The following is an 18,421-nucleotide window of genomic DNA, read 5'->3' as shown; positions in this document are numbered from 1 at the left end:
AGGGTCTTCACCTGCTTTGAGATATCATGAGAACTCTTAAGCATTGGTATTTGTTTCATGTCTTGTCTCTTATAGGACAACGAGCTGAATTTAGGATTAAGCTCTGCAGACAAGTTTGGAAACCTTACAGCTTGTTCAGTGTGGGTGGAAAAAGGGGCTCCGTTAGTGGGCTGAGTGGCAGACCTGAGGAAAAGAGTTAAGTAAGCTTTGGCTTCCTTCCAGGAGAGGAAATGCAGTGAAGTGTCCCAGGTGCCATTTGTTGCTCCTCTGGAGGAGAGGAAGGAACCGAGAGCAAAGCGATCCAGAAATGCTTCTTAAGTGAGTCTGCAGAAACATGATGGATAAGAGAAAGAGGGAGAAAGAGAACTTGCATGATAAAATGAGAAGTTGGGCAATAAGGTTTGGGGGAAGAAGAGAGAAGGAGAGAAAATAAACCTTTTATTTCCCATATAAGGCATAGAGAAGGAAAGGAAAGAGAAACTAACCCGAAGACTTTTATGTGCTTTATGGGGTAAGGAAGATGCTTTTAGAAGTCCAGACAAATAAAGTTATGTTTGAAATATTGATATAAAACTGTGCTTTAACATGTTGGCACAATGCACTTGATTAGCTTTTGCTGATCCCTTAAGAGTAAAGAATTACTTTAAGAAGAGAAGAAAGCTGCAAACAAAAGGAAGACTCAGTCTTACTGGCATAAAGGGGGTGAGAAAGTGGGTGGAAAGCTGGTTGGATGTGTCAACCACAAAAGTGGTGAGATATGATCACAGAGAATCCAGGGTTTAAAACACAAGGAAATCATGCAGAGATACTTTTCACACTGACTTGTAAATAGTGTCTTTGGGTGTGCAGCACTGCCAAATTTACCCTTGTTACAGGGGCAACTTACAGTAAGTTCCCACCAAAGCCATACGCCATCTGTTTGAATCATTTAAAAGAAAGGTTTGTCTCCTTATTCCCCTTCTATTAGATGTGACAGATTAATGTCTTTGAGGGCAGATCACTGTTAGTCTAAATCTCTCTCTGGTTATGATTCCTTATAACTATAAAACAGTCACAAGGTTATGGGGTTTAAAAAGAGAGGTTTATTGCAGTTTCCAGCACTGGAACTACAGGCTAAGTGTCTCTCCTTTTTCTTTTTTTTTTCTAAAGTAAATCAAACCCATACATGCACTCCACCTTCTCTCAGATATACAGACCTAGGGGTAAGAACACAGAGTCTACAGGAAAACTACTAAAATAATGTTCTGTGAATACACACTAATCCTCACACTGAGTCCTCTACGCTTGAGTAAGAGCTGCTTGTTAAGCATGGGTTGGTGGCATCCCTGACAGTTGGGGCAGAGCTTGGTGCCTTCAGCAGCTCCATCAGTGTTTGTTTCTATGCAGCTACCATAAAAACTGTGTCCATGCCTCAGCTAGAAGCAGGAAGAGATCGACTGTTCAGACATACGTTGCAGAATCTCTAGTTCAATACTTGTCAGGCTCTCCCTACACTAGATGTTATCCTCAGCTGATGAACTCCATCCTACAGTCCCTGGGTCACACTAGGAAGCAGAGGGGTGCTGATGTTGCTGTATTTTAAGTTTCCTGTTAGGGTAAATTTCTGTAAGAGTGAGCTTTGTTCACTGTATTATTTCTGTGACAGTTTGTAAGAGTGCTGCTGTGGTCAGTAGCAGACTGATGTAAGTTTTTTCTTTGAAGAGGCTTTTTCAGGGAAAAACTGAGTTTCTTTAAAATTGAAGATTCCCCCCCCCCCCCCCCCCCCCCCCCAGCAAAGCCCAATTCTAGATTTCTGATCACCTGTAAAATTAATACATAGCTTTTTACCAGAAATATTACATTAACCTGTCTATACTAACTGGGCTTCACCCAGAATTGGTTCAGAATATTGTGCTGGATTCCAGGTAGTCCTTAGCTGTTCAGAGAGCTGTTGTTTGATGTACCCATCCTCTTCTGCTGAACTGCAAGGGCCTTGGTCTTTCCATATGGTGTTACAGCTCTCCTGGAGACTGTGCTGTGCTATGGGACACCTCAGTGTGTGCTATAGGGAGTCTGATCCAGAAGAGAGACCAGGGTTATAAGGCTGCAAGGGTGCAGTTTCTGAGGCAGTGCAAGGTTGTGGGAACAACACAGTTCAAGAGTGTACTGACTCAGAACAAAATTTCTCAGGTCAGGTCACCAAACCAAAATGAACCAACCTTGGTTTCAGTGATGTGAAAATACTCCATTTCAAACGGCACAATATGCACTGGTGTTCGTAAATGAGTGTTGGGGTTGGTTGGTTTTTTTTTTCCTGAACTTCTGAACTTCTGCAGAGAGTCTCTAATCCCAGTTTTTCTCCCCAAATTGGGGTGAGAACAGATGTTGAAGTACTGGAATTTCTTCCTTTCTGGAGAGGAGGCAGCTGATGAGTATGAGCAACCAGTTTTGGGGTTAGGACAGCTGCCTCTGAAGACCTGTACAGTGGAGCTGAGCAGGCGATGGTAGAGCAGATAGGTGATGGAGGCAGGAGGGAAAAGTAGGAGACTGGAATGAGAAGCAGCAATGAGGGCAAGAACAGAGGAGTAAGGGGAGCAGAAGTTTCTGCTTGGCTCCCTGAGCTGTAGGAACTGCCGCATTTTTGTGCTGTGTGCTGTATTTTGTGCTGTTGGCTGTGCCTAGCTCAGCACCTTCTGCTTTGCTCAGTGACCGGCAGACGTGTGAGCTGGTGCTGCACTGAGAGCTCCTGTTAGAGCGAGCTTGGAGCACTTCATGGGGACGGCAAGAGCTGCATGAGGTGGAGCTGGAGGTTCACACCAGCGCACAACCAGTGCTGTGTGGTTTCGCTTCTGCTCACTGAGCAATTGAGTCCTGTGCTAATCTAGCAACTGGTGAATGCAGGACCTTTTGGTCCTCCTTTGAGCATGTCTCAGTTCTCACCTGGCTGCTGAGCAGGGCACTGCAGCCCTTGCAAGCAGAGAATCTCTCTGCCACCAAGTCTTTCTCTGCAAAAACTCTTTCCTGGTGTGACTGGGAAGGGGCAGTAGTGACCTGCAGAGTGTTTATTATGCTGATGCTTTTATTATTTAACAAGTTTCTTAACTTTTTAAAGATACCAAATTGATACATGCCATCCATCAGCAATGCCCTCCAGGAATGAGTAGCTAATTAGAGAGCAGGACTTCTGAAAAGACAAACCCGGGTTATGCACAGAACAGGTTTCTCCAGTATTTATTGCCTATGTTACTGGCCAAGCTTCCTTGTAAGTAATAGTCAAATAATCGGCCTGGGTCCTTTTGTGAATGGCTTGAGCCTGTGTGGTCCTCCTTTGTTAGAGCAGCTCGTGGCTTCTGAAAGCTCCTGCACCCCCTGTTCTGAGCAGCAGAGCCTGGTGGCACCAGCTGCTTCTGCTTGGAACAAACATTTGCATGTGACATTAAAAAAAGGCCAGTTTCAAAATGTATTTGTTTTTCCTTATCCTTTCACTTTTCGGCTCTTCTTAGAAGTCAGGAAATATTTGGAGGATTAATATATTTAGCTTTTGCTACAAGCATCTTTTGAACAAGTAAAGCTTGAAGAGGAAAGAGAAATCTTTCCTTTAGAAATAAAACAGCAGCCAGTGTTTGGAAATATTTTAACAATAGACCATATGGGAGTCCCAAACTATTAAGCTTTATTATTCAGAAGGCGGAAAATGTGGTTTGATATTCAATTGATATACAGCATAAATGAGAGCCGCAAACTCGGCTCCCTTGAGCTGGGATTCAGATGTTCTCTTGAATATAATAACTAACACTTTGGCCTAGTTCCACAGAACGCATCCAGCCTGCTGATCACAAGCCAAGAAAATGTAGGCTTTTTTGTCTGCCTTCCCCTCTCTTCTCCAAAGTACCTTCCTCTCCTGCCAGCATGAGCTTTTGCCCTGAATGTAAATCTCCTGATATTAGATGCATATAGAAGATGAGGAGGATGCTAATAGCATGGAGCAGGAGAGCTGTGTGTGTTCATGTGTGTTTGTTTTTCTTCTGCTTTAATGGTAAGGTTTTCCCTTCGTGATGCGCTATCAGGGGATGACGTTGGTCATCCTAGGTGGGAGGGACTGCTTTGTTCCTGTTCCACTGTTTGTTTCTTGGTGCTGTGGGAGCAGGTGAATGTCTTTTGGGGTTACTGTGAAGTGGTGCCAGAGACAACGTGCGTGTGGAATTTGGAGAGAGAGACTGGAAGTGGTTTCAGTTTCTTTTTTCCTTTGCCTCACTTGACTTGCGTGTATTTATAATTGCCCTTTCCCCTTTCTATCATGTCTCTATGAACTTCCTCTCCAGTGAGGAAAACAGCCCATAAAAGTTGCTTATAAAATCCTACATACATGGACTAAGACTGCCTATATGCAAAGGGAGACTGATAGTTACACAGGTACTGCAATCAAGTAATGGCAGGCTGGATCACCTGCTATTTTTGACACAGGATCCCTGATTCATTCTGTGTACAGGATGGACCAGCTTTGTCAGTGTGAGTGCAGGAGGTGTGGTATGAACAAGGAGTTGCAGGGACAACAGAAATGGTCTTGTGGGTCTGGCAGTTGAATGCTGCCCTGAAATCCTGAGCTCCATGCTGTCTGTGTCAGAGCTCCTCTGAGATGCCAGTATCATCCTTGGAAATGGCTGGACTATGTCCACTGAAACCCTTTGCCCTGAGCCCCCCACCAGAGCCCAACTACCTAGGCACAGACCTCAGGCATGGAAAACCATGCAGATGGTGATGTTTAACAGTCATGTATACCAAACCAAGTCCTCTTCTAACAGTCTAGAAGAAACCTTAAATAGGGTATGTTACCTTGTAACACATGCAACATGAGATGGTTTTGTGTTTTCTGTTGTAGGTATTCAGTATTTCTCTCAGATTTTTGTGCTGCAGGACTTGACAATTGTCTATAAGTAACTCTCCTGGTGTTGTGACACACATCTTCAGCTGGTTGGGTCCTGCCTCTTTTAGCCTCTTAAAATTAGGAAGAACTTTCTTTCTGGTTTGTGATTTCCTCTCAGGAGCCTATGAGACTCTGGCATTTTTCACTAGAAGTGTGATGTGCCCAAGACAGACTTTCACTTTACGTGTAAGTCCAGGAATGCCTGTAATACAGAACACTGTAGAGAATATAAATTATTCATTCTGAATGTGAAGTTCAGTTTTGGCTTCTGTCTTTCCTCCATTTCTGTTTTCAGTTGTTCATGATAGCTGAAATTTTCCATGTTTTTTGTCTCATCCCACACAGAAATTTTTTCCTTTGGGGAAAACTGGAGCAAAATCAATTTTAGTGCAATTTTTCAAGTCTCTTTGACTTGCACCTACATCTGCTTAGTGTGGGGGAGTGGAATTTTATCATAAAACGTTTGATTTATTTAATGTATTCAATAAGCATCCAAGATGTGCCAGGTACTTTCTCAGCCCTTTTTGGATGAGAAATCTTGCAAGCTAAGAACTTAATAAACAAAGAAGCTACAGAACTCAAAGTTTCCCTGCTGTTAAGGTCTCCATATATCTAAGGAATAAACCAAGTTTGAACAGTGCAGATCCAGGACTTGTACAAAAAGTCACATGCAGTACTGATGAGATCTAACATAGGAATAACTGTTCTATACCCATTTTTTGATCCTGTTATTTGGCCACCTTACAACTAACTTGGCTGTGTCTACACCACAGCTCAACTTCCATTGCAACTGTGAGTCTGTTTTTATTGGTGAAGCCATTGCTGTGATTTTATGACTCCGTACTAACAGCTCATCTAAACAGGGTCACTGATTCAGACCAAGGCAAGTTATAAGTCTGAGCAGAAGAGTTATTCCCAATTAACTTCTTCATCCTAACAAAGAGGTGATTTGGAGTAGTTAATAAGGAATAGCTGTTCTAGAATAATCCCTTTTTAAGACAAACCCTTACTCTTTCTATAATTGCATTCTAGGAAGCTATTCTGTACTGAATCAGCATGGGATAGAGTGCCTAGAAGACGTTAAGACCAAGCACAGCTAGTGGTGAGTGAGGCAATATATACTGGGATGCCCTATTGCAACTGTAATGAGTGAGCAGAATAGCAGAACTGGTTCCCTGTGCATCTTTCTAGAAGGCAACAGAAAGTATCCTACCAAAATCACTGTATGGAGGCCCCTATCTCAGCAGGGATGAAGCATGAGCTGCCCTTTACTGTCTGAGCATTAACCTCATGTTACAGACAGATTACATGCTTTAACTTGTAACTGATTGCAAATTGGTTAAATATTGGGGTTTGGAAAGGATCTGTGTGCTTTTTCCAATGTGTATTTACATTATTATGTGGGAGCAATCAATTTATCAAACGCATCTCATTATTCAGTTGTGGAAAAGACAACTGGTTAGAAGAAAACTTGTTTTTAAGGTGGACAGAAAAACAGTTTAGAAGAAATTTGCACACTTTTTTTCTTGAGGAGATCCTACACTAACAAACTAATGAAATGAAGGAAAAAGCCAATAATTTATAATGCTTTGGAAACTCTCCTGCAGCATAAAATTCTGTACTTCACCTTGCAAAGGAGGTTGGACTGGAGTAGAGATGGTGCTCTTGCGCTCTAGTGCATTGTAGTTGTGATCCAGTTACTGTTAATTCATAGTTCTCTAGGTTCTTGGAATTCATCACTTCCCATAAAAGGGAAGGTGGCAGCCTGGAGTGGAGAAGCTCCAACTGCAGCCCTTTGGATGTTAATCCACACTGACTTTCTTAAGCCTCCTACTTAAATCATTATCTTAATGAATCACCATTGCTATCTTCAGTGCTACATAGGAACATGCAAATTTTAAACAGCCTGGGGGAAAGACCTTTTTGTCTGTAAAGGGCTCTGATACTTGCATTTAGATGTTGCCATGATAGGTACCTTGGATACTCTTTTCCACCTAAGACAGATGGATAGATCCTGGGTATAGTGCATCACCGGTGCATGGCTGGTGGGTGGCTCTGGGGCTTGTCCCTGAGAGGAGATGGATGTGATTCTGCTACTGAGTGTAAGCAGCAGCTGGAGCGGTTGAAGCCAGATGCTGTGCAGGTTTGTCATTCCTCTGCCTGCCTGTTGGCTATGCTTTTCTTCAGGTCTGAAATGGCAAGGAGCTGAGGGAGTGAGGATGGGGGACCCCCCCTCAGCTCTGCAGCCGCCATTTCCACTTTGGGGCAAGTTTCTTTCATCTGACTCTTTTCACAGCACAAAGAAATAAGACATGCAAATGTTAATGGATCAGCTAAATTTTCTCCCATGTAAATTTGGCACAGCAGGAAACTAAGCAGCTTGCTACAAAATCTTAAGAACACTTGTTTGAGGAAAAACTGAACATAGTGAAGCCACTGCAGAGTATCTCCAAAATTTTCAGCAGTGTGTTGTGCAAATATGTCCTTGAAGAATCAACTTGGCTTGGCACTGAGCTCTGCCCACTTTCAGCTCTCCCAGATTATCACTTAAATGTTTATTCATAGGTGGTGGGTATGGGGAGAGAGCCATGTATAGCTGTTTCAGACGGCAAATCTTTGTGGTTATTTGCAGTATGCAATGAAAGATTTGATTCCTTTATTCATTAAACCAAGAGCTGAGGGAGCTGGTTTATGCAAATGTCCTAGATGATAAGAAGTACTCCTCTTAAATTGCAGAATAAATTCACCCACTGTCCCCTTTCTGTGCCTTAGAAGAAGAGCCCATTCCCCTATTATGGGTAACTTTTCCTCACCAATAATAGTTCTGCTTCTGGAACAATGGCAACATAAATGCAGAAGATACCAGGTAAACAGAGATCCTCTAATCTCAGGTGGGAAAGGGCCATATTAACAGAACTGAACTTAAATGCATTTACTGCACCAACATTACTAATTGTCAAGTCCTGCTGGGAGAGTTATGCCCACTGGAGGCCAGAACATCTATCTCAGGGAGGGCATCCTTGTTCTTCCCAGCTAAATCTTCTCTGAAACCAGTTGAGCTAGATAGTTTTAGACTAAGAAATGCATTTTCTTGCATGTTTTCACTTAATTACCAGAGAGGGGGAATGTGAGCAAATGGTACGTGCTTTTTGCAACTCATGGCCTGGATGGGTCCGGTGTGTCAGGAGATACTAACTGCTTCCTCACCCCTTGATGTACACCTTCCCAGACCGCAGCAAGTAACCAGTCCTGTGACTGAAACTGTTTTCCTTGCCCGGTGTAGCTGTGACCAGATTGTCACTTTTTTGTAATAGCATTTAAGACACTTCTTGTAAACTGCTTTACAACAGTAACTTTTCTGCTCATTGTGAGCAGACTGTGGTGGATTCTGTATTTGAGCTCTCAGGGGGTTCTGATCCCTCGTTGGATGGCAGTGTTGTATAATACAGGGGGTAAATTAACTGGGGAAGCATGTATTAGGTTCAGCACTTCAAGAACAGTCAGAGTAGGGATTTCAGAAGAAACACCAGAAGTGATTTATGTGTGTGTATAAATACATGGGTGTGTTTGTGTGTGTGTATATATTGTGTGTATACTTCAAAAGAGAAAATTGGGGTGACTAACATTTGAGGCTGAGTGCAAAACTTACAACTTTTTCTCTTTCCAGTCTTAGGAAAGTAATGGTGATGGGTGTCGGCAGGTCTCTGCTGACTTTCTGAATTGCCTGGATGTCAGAGCTCCAGCAAGGAATTTGGTGGAAATTTGTTTTGAGTAAAAGTGATGTTCAATCCCACATTTGTTTCCTTGGAAAACTGAAGGAAAGGGACTCTTCTCCCCAGCACTTAACACGCTCAGTGTTATTTTTGCAGGCACTGTGTGCAAAGTGTTTGGAAAATGAGATCTCCAGAAGGACTGTTTCTTATTTCAGTATGCTGAACTGGCTTACATTATTCACCTAGCTTTTGCATTCTATCTCATGCTTGTAGGTAGTAGTAGAGTTCTGTTGACGTACAAAGGTTACTATTTCTATAGTTTGCTCATTCAAATGTAGAGGTTTCTAACTACAGAAGTACAATGTGTCTGTGCTGTTATTTTCTTACGGTGTCTTGAGCTCCCTTTGTTAACTGTGTGTTTACAGGAGTCTGCTCAGTGTTCTGGTCAGGTGTGCTGAGATGCAGTGTTTCAGCCCGTAACTTGGTTTTGGGTTGTCTTTCTCATGGTGTGTGACAACTGCCTCCTAGAAATTGTGGAACGGGTCACACCAACTACTCTGTTTCTCCCAGCATTCACTACCAAGAAGCACAAAGAAACTGCAGCTGATGAGCACTGTGACTGCCAGTGCTGTTACGAACAAGAGATGCGCATAGCATTAACAGGTAGATGGATTTTAATCTACAAGCATATCTGTCATTAATTTTAAGGGCTTTTGGAACCATGGCAGCTCAGCTAAGAGAGGGGAGATAAACCAAGCAACTACATGAAGCAGCTGTATTTGGTGAAGTACATCTCTTTGGATTAGCAGGGACTCACAAGGCTGGGTAGAGAATGGTGCATCCCACTGCCAAGTCTGATCCTTCAGGACAGTGACCCATTACATGGGAATGCCTGAGAAATTTTTTAAGACTGGAATATTCACTGGGATAAGCTTAAGAAAGTTTCCTTGGTTAGTCAGGATAGATTTTAATGCAACAATGCTTTCACCTGATTGTCGGCAGAACCATGTACTTTCTGCTTCTCTGGCTTGTGGCACTTCTCACTGTATGCACAGGTGAAAGAAAGTGGTGGTGAGCTTTGAGCGGCTGCAAACTTCCATGCTTTTGGGAAGACTTTGCAAGGGGAGGAAATAGGGATTTGAAAGCTGTGAGTCTGACTGGCTTGAATTGGGTAAAACAAACAGAGATCTGTGGCAGCATTTGTGAGGAGATGAAAAATTTCACCTGCACCTCAACAGACTCCCTGAGAGCAGTGCCTGCAGTGAGTCCCCAGAAAGTTCTTGCAGAGACTAATGGCCAGCTGCGAGGAAATGCTGCACTCCCTGAAGAATCAACAAGCTCTCTAGGTGTTTACCCAAGCTGGTAAACCAAACAGAAACCATCAGAATGCTTCATGGTGTGCCAGTATCTTCAACAACATACAGTTCTGGTTGCCACCTCTGGAAGGTAGTGGAGGGCTTGGGAATGTCCAGAGAAGACCATCAAAGATTGGTCTCAGGTCGTGTTGACTGGCTTCTCTTTTACATAGAGAAGAGTTGATGTATTACAGGAATTGCAGATGTTTTATACTGTCATGAATGGGGTGGAGAAGGGGAGTGGGGAGTGATTCTTCATGGTTCTGGTGTTAACTAAATTGATTCAAAGCAGGCAAAGAGGAGGTACTCCGTCAAGCAGCAGTTACCACGTGAAATTCATTGCCAAGGGTGTTATGGATAGCAGAAGTCTAAACAGATAGAAAAATTGATGAAGGACAGATAAGTTCTTACTAAAAATGATAGCCTGGATGCAACCTCTGGATCAGATCTTTAACAACTGCACAAGGGATAAGAAGGGAAAAGACTGCCTGTACACTGTTTTACCGCTTCTTTTTTTTTTACTGCTTCTTCTACCAGCCTCCTTCTTTAAATTGGCCCTATTCTGGCTACTCCTGAAGAACAGAGACCTAGACCTTTGCTCTTGTAATATGACTGGTTTTGTAGTTCAAAACTAGAAAGGAAATGCTCCACTGCAGTGCAGTGAACTAGTTTTGCCTTGCAGCCCACAAGTAATGTAAATGATATAATGATCATTCTCTCTGATTCTGAAGCACACTGAAATGAAGAGAATTAGAGCCAAATTCCTCCTAATACCTTAAAAATGTGTGTTATAAAATGTTTCCATAGCTGATTTTCTTCATTAAAAGTCTGTCTTCCGGACAGGCTCAGATTCCTGTTGAAGCTGAGAGTCACTACAATGTTTCTAGTTATTTTTCTCACTGTGTTTGGTGCTACACTTAGGCTGGATGCCTGAAAATGCACCTCATGGCCTGCCTTAGGCATTTTACCTTGAGTAGTAGGGACACCTTGGGCTGGATGCTGAGGATGGCTGCCCTCCACAGAAAGGGCTGTGGAGCATGATAAGGAGGGAAGCAGCAGCAAGTTGGGAAGGAGGGTGAATGGGAGGGAAGGTATTAAAAATCTCTTGTATGTGCACAAAAGTGGGAAAGTCTAATACAGGGCAGGGCTTATAGTTGTGACTGCAGTGGCAACAGTCAGTTGGTATTTGGGAGGTGAAAAACTCAGTTTTACATTTTGCTAGACGATTGTACTGTAATACAGCAGTGCCTCCTGGCAGGGAAAGCAATGTAATGTAAAGCAATACAGCATGGAAGAGCAGTTGGAGAGCTGTCAGAAGCTGAGTAGCTTGGAATGCTTCCATGTGAACCTGGGAGCAAGCGAGCTCACTGCAGCATGGCATTCCCCTGCCCCGAGGAGGAGTATGGACTGCAGCACAAGCGTGAACAGTGCACCTGACAAACCATGCAGCTCTGGAGCAGGTGTATGAGAGGCTTTTCTAGGCAAAATAGGGAGAGTTTCTTCCTTCTCTTCAAGCTCACAGAGCTCTCCCGAGTTCGTTTGCCAGGCAGCCCTGGGGCAAATGAGTTTGTACCTGTCAGCTGTCATTGCCTGGCACACCTGAGTACTCAAGGGCACCAGGGTGCCAAAGGGGTAGCAGAAGGCTGCAGGAAAGCTGCTGGGTCTCATCTGTCTGAGCAAACAAGGAAGTCATGACTTGCTTTTATTTTTTTTACATATATATATACACACACATTAACAGTTAGTGTTTCCAGAGGGCTTTGGTACATGGCATTGGCTTTTATTCCAGTTTTCAGATGTTGGATATACCTAGCAATCTTACTTGTGATTTTTAACCCTCCCCCTTTCCCTGCCCCCAGCATTTTCCTTCCCTTCAAATCCTCTGCCTCACTCTCCGTATTGCTACTATAAATTGCTGGGGATGATGGGTCCTGCTTCTTGCTTGGAGCCTCTGGATGCTATTAACAAGTAATTGCTGGAAAAGCTTGTTTAAACATCAAACCCCAACGTTATTTTTTAAATTGCCCTTTGAGGTGGCTGAAGTGCTACTGAAAGATTACTTTAATACTGGACAGGGAACTTTATTAGGTAAGGGAAATAGTGTTCTTACTAGACTGTTTCTGAGGTACCAGGCCATCTTTCTTTTACAGAAGAGATGTGTAGTTTTACTCCCCATGCCTCCTTCTCCCCCCACACCAGCAAAACCGATGTTTTAGCAAGGAGCAAAGAGGTTTTATCAGCCTTATCCCTTTCAATGCATCAGCTTTCTCTTTTCAGAAACCTGTAAGAATGGAACGATCCATTCTGCACGTTTCCTATCTAACCACAACCTGAAATCCAGCAATACTGGTAAATTATGCAGGGACATTCTCTCAAAGTCCAGGCTACATTTATCAGGGTTGTCTAGTATGATGTGGGACCAGGGCACTGTATCTAATACATTACATCTCCTGTTGTAATCACATCATTCAGGTTACTGGATGGCTACCCTGCAGTCATGGATGAGTTTGAACAGGATCTCCACCATTCAGAAAACAGCAGTTACACACATGATGCACCTCTCCGGGTTAAGACTGGCTGAAGTGCAACAGGTCTTGCTCAAAATGTAACTGGGGTGTGTTCTGCCAGTGGTGATATGAGTCACCATTAGCCTACCAGCAGCTACTGGATAACCAGGTGGAATTGGCATTTATTTCCCATATTGAAAGCTGCTGGGTGATGTCCTTGCAGGATGAGTGTCTCCTGGCTTTAAGAACATATAGTGCATGCAGACAGAGGGATGCAGTAAATGTATTGCCTTTTTATTCCCCTCCACTCTTTCATGTGAGTGTACACATGTTATTACGAGAAAGCAGCAAGTGAGCTCATAGTTGTGCCTCATCACTTAATGAAGCTTTTGATTTAAAGAAATGACATGGACATTCTGGGGAGGCTGTAGAAGCAGTATCTAGGCTGCCCAGGCCTCAGCCCCAGCAGGCCAAGGGGAAGACCTCATTTCAGGTCTACCTGAGCTTGTCAGGCAGCCAGGTCTGCGCTAGCAACCAAGCTGTGAATTTTATAAATGGAAGTGCTATCTTGGGAAGGAATAAACAAATAAAGGACTTAGTGCAGAAATGGTCTGAGAAATGTTGTGGGTTGTGAAGACAAACATGAATTTGGAATAGCATGGGAAGGTTTCATGAATACCTCTTTCTTTTGCACTTTTCACGTAACATTAAGTCTGATCAGGTGAAGAAGGTCTGTCTTCTGATCCTCTGCCATTTTCCTGATAGCAAATTAAGCTTTATCTTTTTATATCTGTCAGGAACATTAAGAGGTTTTAGGAAAAGATTTCTTTCTAAAATAAGCTGCTAAACAGAATGTGGGCAGTCACAATCACAGCGTCTCAGTATGCATGCCACAGAAAGGGAAGGAGAACACGTCCTGTAAGAAAATGACGGGTACTTCTGCTTTCATGGTGTGCAAGTGCTACTCTTTACCCACTGTTATTTATTTCTATTTGTGTTTAGTAGTCTTTATGTTAGGAATTTGTTGGGATACTCAGCAAAATACAAGCCCATCATAGCCATAGTGGCTAACAGCTACTGAATTGAACAATCTTTTTAATACCTAGGAAAAATGACTTGCTTGAAATAGCAATAGCTGTCTGAAATTTCATAGTGAGTTTAGGTCCGTCCTTATTCAGGCACTACTTGTCTTCTGTGAAAGGTTTAAGGAAAGAGAATGCTCAGCTGCAGAAAATCTGTCCCTAAGCACAAGGAACAAGAGCTTGGAAGAAAGTACTGGGCTTTTGATAGATGTAGCTGCCTTTGCAGGGAGACCTTGAGGCCGTTTTTGCCAAAAGTTTCTTTTTTCCCATCTGACTTTGTTTAATGCAGTAAAGGATTTCAGTTGAGAAAACAGTGAAAGCTTAAGAAACTTAGGATGCTTGTTTTCCTTTTCTAAGCTAGTGAATAAGAACTAATTTAATAGGAGGCAAATATCTAGATTTTGAAGGAAAAGGCAATGAGAATTCAGTTCTAAACCATCAGCTACAGTTCACTTTAATAAAGAGTTTGTTTTAAATGTTAAACATGTTTGGACTTAAATGTTTTACATGCTTGATAGGAAAATGAAGTCAGAAAGTTCTCAATGGATGGTTACTTCTTGAATTTTTGGGCAGTATGAGTCAAATGAGGAAAAATAAAATGTCTAATGAAAGTCATTGGCTGTTTATTGAAATAATAAAAGGAGGAAGTGTGTCAGCTGGATAAATACCTGTAAAATAGAATAAATGTTCAACTGGAGATAGGGCAGCTCTGGTTAATAAAAAATAATACAAATTGAGAGCGGACTATATTTAGTTGCAAATCTATATGACAGTAGTTACCAGCCACTGTTCATGCTTTATGAAAATAACTACAGTGTAAATGTAAAACAAGATTAAAATTGGTAGCTTTAAATTGCTTTGATTTAAATCCAGCCTTTCTCTACTGCTGGATGCTATCTGCATAAATAAATAAGTAAAAGCACATTTAGCTGCTGGCACAGCATTGCCATGGCTTTTCCTGTATTTGCTGTGATACACAGATAAAGGCAACTCCCTCTGGGTGTTCATATATTAAGTAACTAACATAACACTTGGTCCCTTTTTTCCCCTCTCCTTCCTCCATGTCTCATCTCCATTACTCTCCCCCCAAATGTAAATGGGCAAGTGGATTTTGAATTTGCCATGTTTTACATACTTCTCAAGGTGTGTGAGCTGCCTCTGGAGATGAGTGCACCTGGCCTCCTCTTTTCCTGTCTTCTATGTATTTGCTACATACTGCAAGAGAGCCCTGAAGAGGTTTTTCTTATTTTACTCCTGGTCACGTTTGGTGCTGGAACTTCCGAAAATTAAGATTAATTATTGCCTTTGAGGCAGACAGTGCAGCAGTGAAGCAGCCTCTAACTCATCTGAACTCTGAAATCCACTGCTTAAAATTGTGTAAAACTTCCCAATAATTTGCTTATTTGTTATTTCAAGAAAGAAAAGAGCCCTCCTTAATGATGAGTTTGGCTCCTCAATAAAAAAGGGGTCGCTATCTGGCTAATCACTGCTGTGCACTAGGTTATTAATTTTCCTCTTAATGACAGTAGAATTTTTCCCATTTTCCCCCGTAAACCTTCTTCAGTTATACAACAAATGCATTTTTAAGGCACACTCTCTAGGATTTTATGCCCCAAGACAGGCACGTCATGAAATAGCTGGAGGCTGGTGGAGAACCTCAGCTGGATTAAATGCCTGCAAGTCCTGACAGGAGTGGAGGTTGAGCATTTGGATGGAGGCCTGTACAGAGGCTCATGGACAGCTCTGTTCTCAGCAGCTCCTACCTGAAATGAGTTACTTTGTTTTACTCTTAGCTGAAAATTCAGTCTTCAAAGAAGATGTATGTGCTGCTGTCTCTCTGGGGGAGCACCCAGCTCTGCCTGGTTATACAGACAGGTTGCTCCTAAGAAAGCCTGGTTTTCCCAAATTCTGTTTGTGGAAAAATGAAATGAATGACTGCGTTCCTGTACTAAATGGGGGCATTTTCTTTAAGTGGCTTCTTAAATAATTGTTTCTGCATTAGATGTGTCACTAAGTACCAAGATTTCTGGAAGTGTACATCCTGTATACTGCACAGTTATGAAATACAGCTAGGCTTCCATTTCTCTGCTGTGGACACAGACCTGCTCTTGGATTTGGTTTGATGTTGCTTGAGGAAGATGCATCAGGGTGTATCCTAAGATCTTGTGACAAACATGTGAGGCTCAGTGTTCTTACCAGGCTGGCTGCTAACAGGCCAGGACGTCACCAACACTGCGCCTGGCAAAGAGTAAAGGAAATGGTAAATCTTGGTTATGTGAGACCATTCAACATTTAAACTCCTGATGTCTGAGAACATGGGGTTGCATTTGCAACAGATGTTTGCCTGGTAATCAAAGACCCGGTGTAGTATAGCTGGTTAAACAGTTGACCTGGCAGTTAATGTGGATTTTTATGGCTATGGACTTGAGACCTCTTGAAAATGAGAAATGCCAGCAGTAAGAAGTGTACATTTTTCTAGGGGTAGATGGATTTGGGGGCCCTGGGGTCCTGCTCATTTGTTTGAGACTGAAGTAGCATAAACTGGCCTTATTCTGGACTCATTTGAACAGAGTTGGCCAGCAAGATGAACAGATGACTGGGATGTAAGGTATGTGAGAATTTCCCTCTGCTTCCGACCTGCACTGGACTGATGAGTTGGGTTTATTGAACGCACTGTATCACCCAGCCCTGGAGGGGTTATAAAGCAGAGATGCACTGAAAACATCTTACCTATGCCACTTCAGAACACTTAGCTTAGCACTGCCTCCATCCCTGATGGCTGCTTACTATGCCTGGAGCTGTTTACTGTAGGGATGATCAGGCAAACCTGATGTGTGCTCAAACCTGGAAATCTGAATTAATTAACCAGTGGAATAAGTTATAGATGCAGTTGATTCCTCATAAATTACTTTTCATCAAGATTGGTGCATGCACCCCCACTCGTGTACTCTCTCCCCTAAAAGCTGTTGCAAGAATCACTCACTGGCAAATGAAGGCAGAGTAAGAAGAGGATTCTTACAGGGGCCTGTGGTCCTCCACCTCTGGTCATCAGCTTCTCACATCATCGCTGCTCTGGCTGCTTGTTAAGTACTGCAAGATGCCTTTCATGAGATGGGTGGCATGGGGGCAGGTCTTCATGCTGAAGAATGCTTTTGTATTGAAATGCAGTGCTATAGCTAAACCAAGTAGCTCTTCTCTTTTTATTATCTGTGCCAGCCATGAAAATATGACATAAAAAAATGCCATTTGCTGCCCTAAAAAATTTCATCTTGGCTCTTCCAGCTGCTTAGGCCAGCAGCTAGTATCCTCCAAGGCTTAGTGAAGAATTAGGTTGAAATTGCCAAAGGGTGTCTCCTACCGCACTGACTTAGAGAGATGTATGAGGCTCGCTCTCCTTTGTCCTTCCTTCATCCTGAACTAGCCATATCTGCTTGTGCCATGTCAGCATTTTCTACTTGGGAATGGCTGAGTGGACTTCGCTGTGTTAGCCATGCATCTTTTTTTATTTAAAGGAGATCTCCTGAGTGCCTGTTTGGCATAAATCAGATGAGGATTTGCAGGTAGTGTGCAGAGGAGGGAAAGAGAAGTATACTTAGGAGCCCTCCATTCCCTTTCTCTTGGCAGTGCCTCATTCCTGCTCTTGGGGGAGGTCTTTTTGCTTGTCCCTGAATTGATTTAACCCCCCAGAGCACAAATGCTCTGAAGCTGCAGTCTCAGGGTCGCTGTCTGTCTCCAGAAAGCCATGTGGCAAGGGGCTGTGCATGCTATGGAGAGCAGCTCCCCCCGTGTTTGGAGTTACAGGATACTGCTGGGGGTAGCTACAGCTGGTATGCACTGGTACTAATATAATCCCGCCGACTGTATCCATGAGACACAAGTGTGACATGTGAGGTATTTAGGGAGACACACCTGTTCTAGGCACAGGCCTGGGCACTGCATGCCTTGGAAATGGAAGGGTTTGGTGGAGCAGGAAGGACTCTCGTTTCAGTCACAGGAGGGTTTTGCTTGCTTCTTTCCCCTCAGTTTCATGCTATTTTATAATTCCCTAACATTAGGCAATCCTGTGGCCTGTTAGCACGGGGCTGTTTCAAAGGCCAGGCTGGTGTTTGCGTTCGGACTTCTTTTACCTTTAGTGTGTGATTCCAGAGTGATTAGCAGGAGAACAGCTTCTGGGCTGAGTGATGGTTTGGGTGTAACTGCTCCCAAGAAAGGGCAGAGAATTCAGAGAATGTCATCTATGTGCGGGGTTGGGTTTTTCACTCCTTTAGATAATTTAGATTTTATGTTGTGTTTACCTGTATTCCTCTTACAAGGCCTCTCTCTTGTGATTTGGAGCAGTAAATCACATAAAAGTGGTATCATTGCAAATTTTGTACAAAAATGTTGTGTGCTCTTGGTTTGCAATCTCTGTCTTTCCCTCTCTTCTACCCATCTGCCTCCCATCCCCGAAAGCATTGTGAAATGGCTACTTTCCATACCAAAGAAAAAGCAAGCAAAAGCAGAATAAATCTTATTGTTGTGTAGTATAAGGAAATGAACTTGCTCAGATTTTTATCTCTTTTTTTTTTTTTCAGTTAATCTGACACTTGTTTGGCAGAAGATAACCTCTTTTTTGCCATTGAAAAGGGGATGTATTAAGATGGAGGGAAAAGATGGCAGGGTCTATCATGACTTGATTCCGTCTGTCTTGTCTTTCAAGTATAATGGATTTTTTCCTTCAAACTTCATGTTTTAACAACCTTTATTTGATGCTAATGTGGAATCTCCTAGTTTGCCTTGGTCTCACTCCACATGCCGCCTCTTTCCATGGATTGTGCTCTTGGTGAGGTTTTAAGTGCCTGTTGGTTTGGGACAGCTCCCA

The 18,421-nt window shown here is 42.8% G+C and overlaps 1 protein-coding gene and 1 long non-coding RNA gene across 4 annotated transcripts in view; one reads left to right on the top strand and one right to left on the bottom strand.

Annotated features, from left to right (window-relative positions):
- Positions 1-18,421, bottom strand: part of LOC134170220 (uncharacterized) — a 218,793-nt gene that overhangs the window by 81,071 nt on the left and 119,301 nt on the right. The window lies entirely within an intron of this gene.
- The window catches only part of HIC2 (HIC ZBTB transcriptional repressor 2), a 52,717-nt gene that overhangs the window by 9,333 nt on the left and 24,963 nt on the right, over positions 1-18,421 (top strand). The window contains exon 2 of the mRNA XM_062631436.1: positions 5,936-6,005. The gene's annotated coding sequence lies outside the window, so the exon portion shown is untranslated. The remainder of the gene's footprint in view (positions 1-5,935; positions 6,006-18,421) is intronic.

Source organism: Pezoporus occidentalis, unplaced genomic scaffold, assembly GCF_034315485.1.
Source record: "Pezoporus occidentalis ecotype Australia unplaced genomic scaffold, CSIRO_AGI_Poc_V1 ctg37, whole genome shotgun sequence".
NCBI classification, from domain to species: Eukaryota; Metazoa; Chordata; class Aves; order Psittaciformes; family Psittacidae; genus Pezoporus; species Pezoporus occidentalis.
This window is presented reverse-complemented; position numbering and strand designations above follow the sequence as displayed.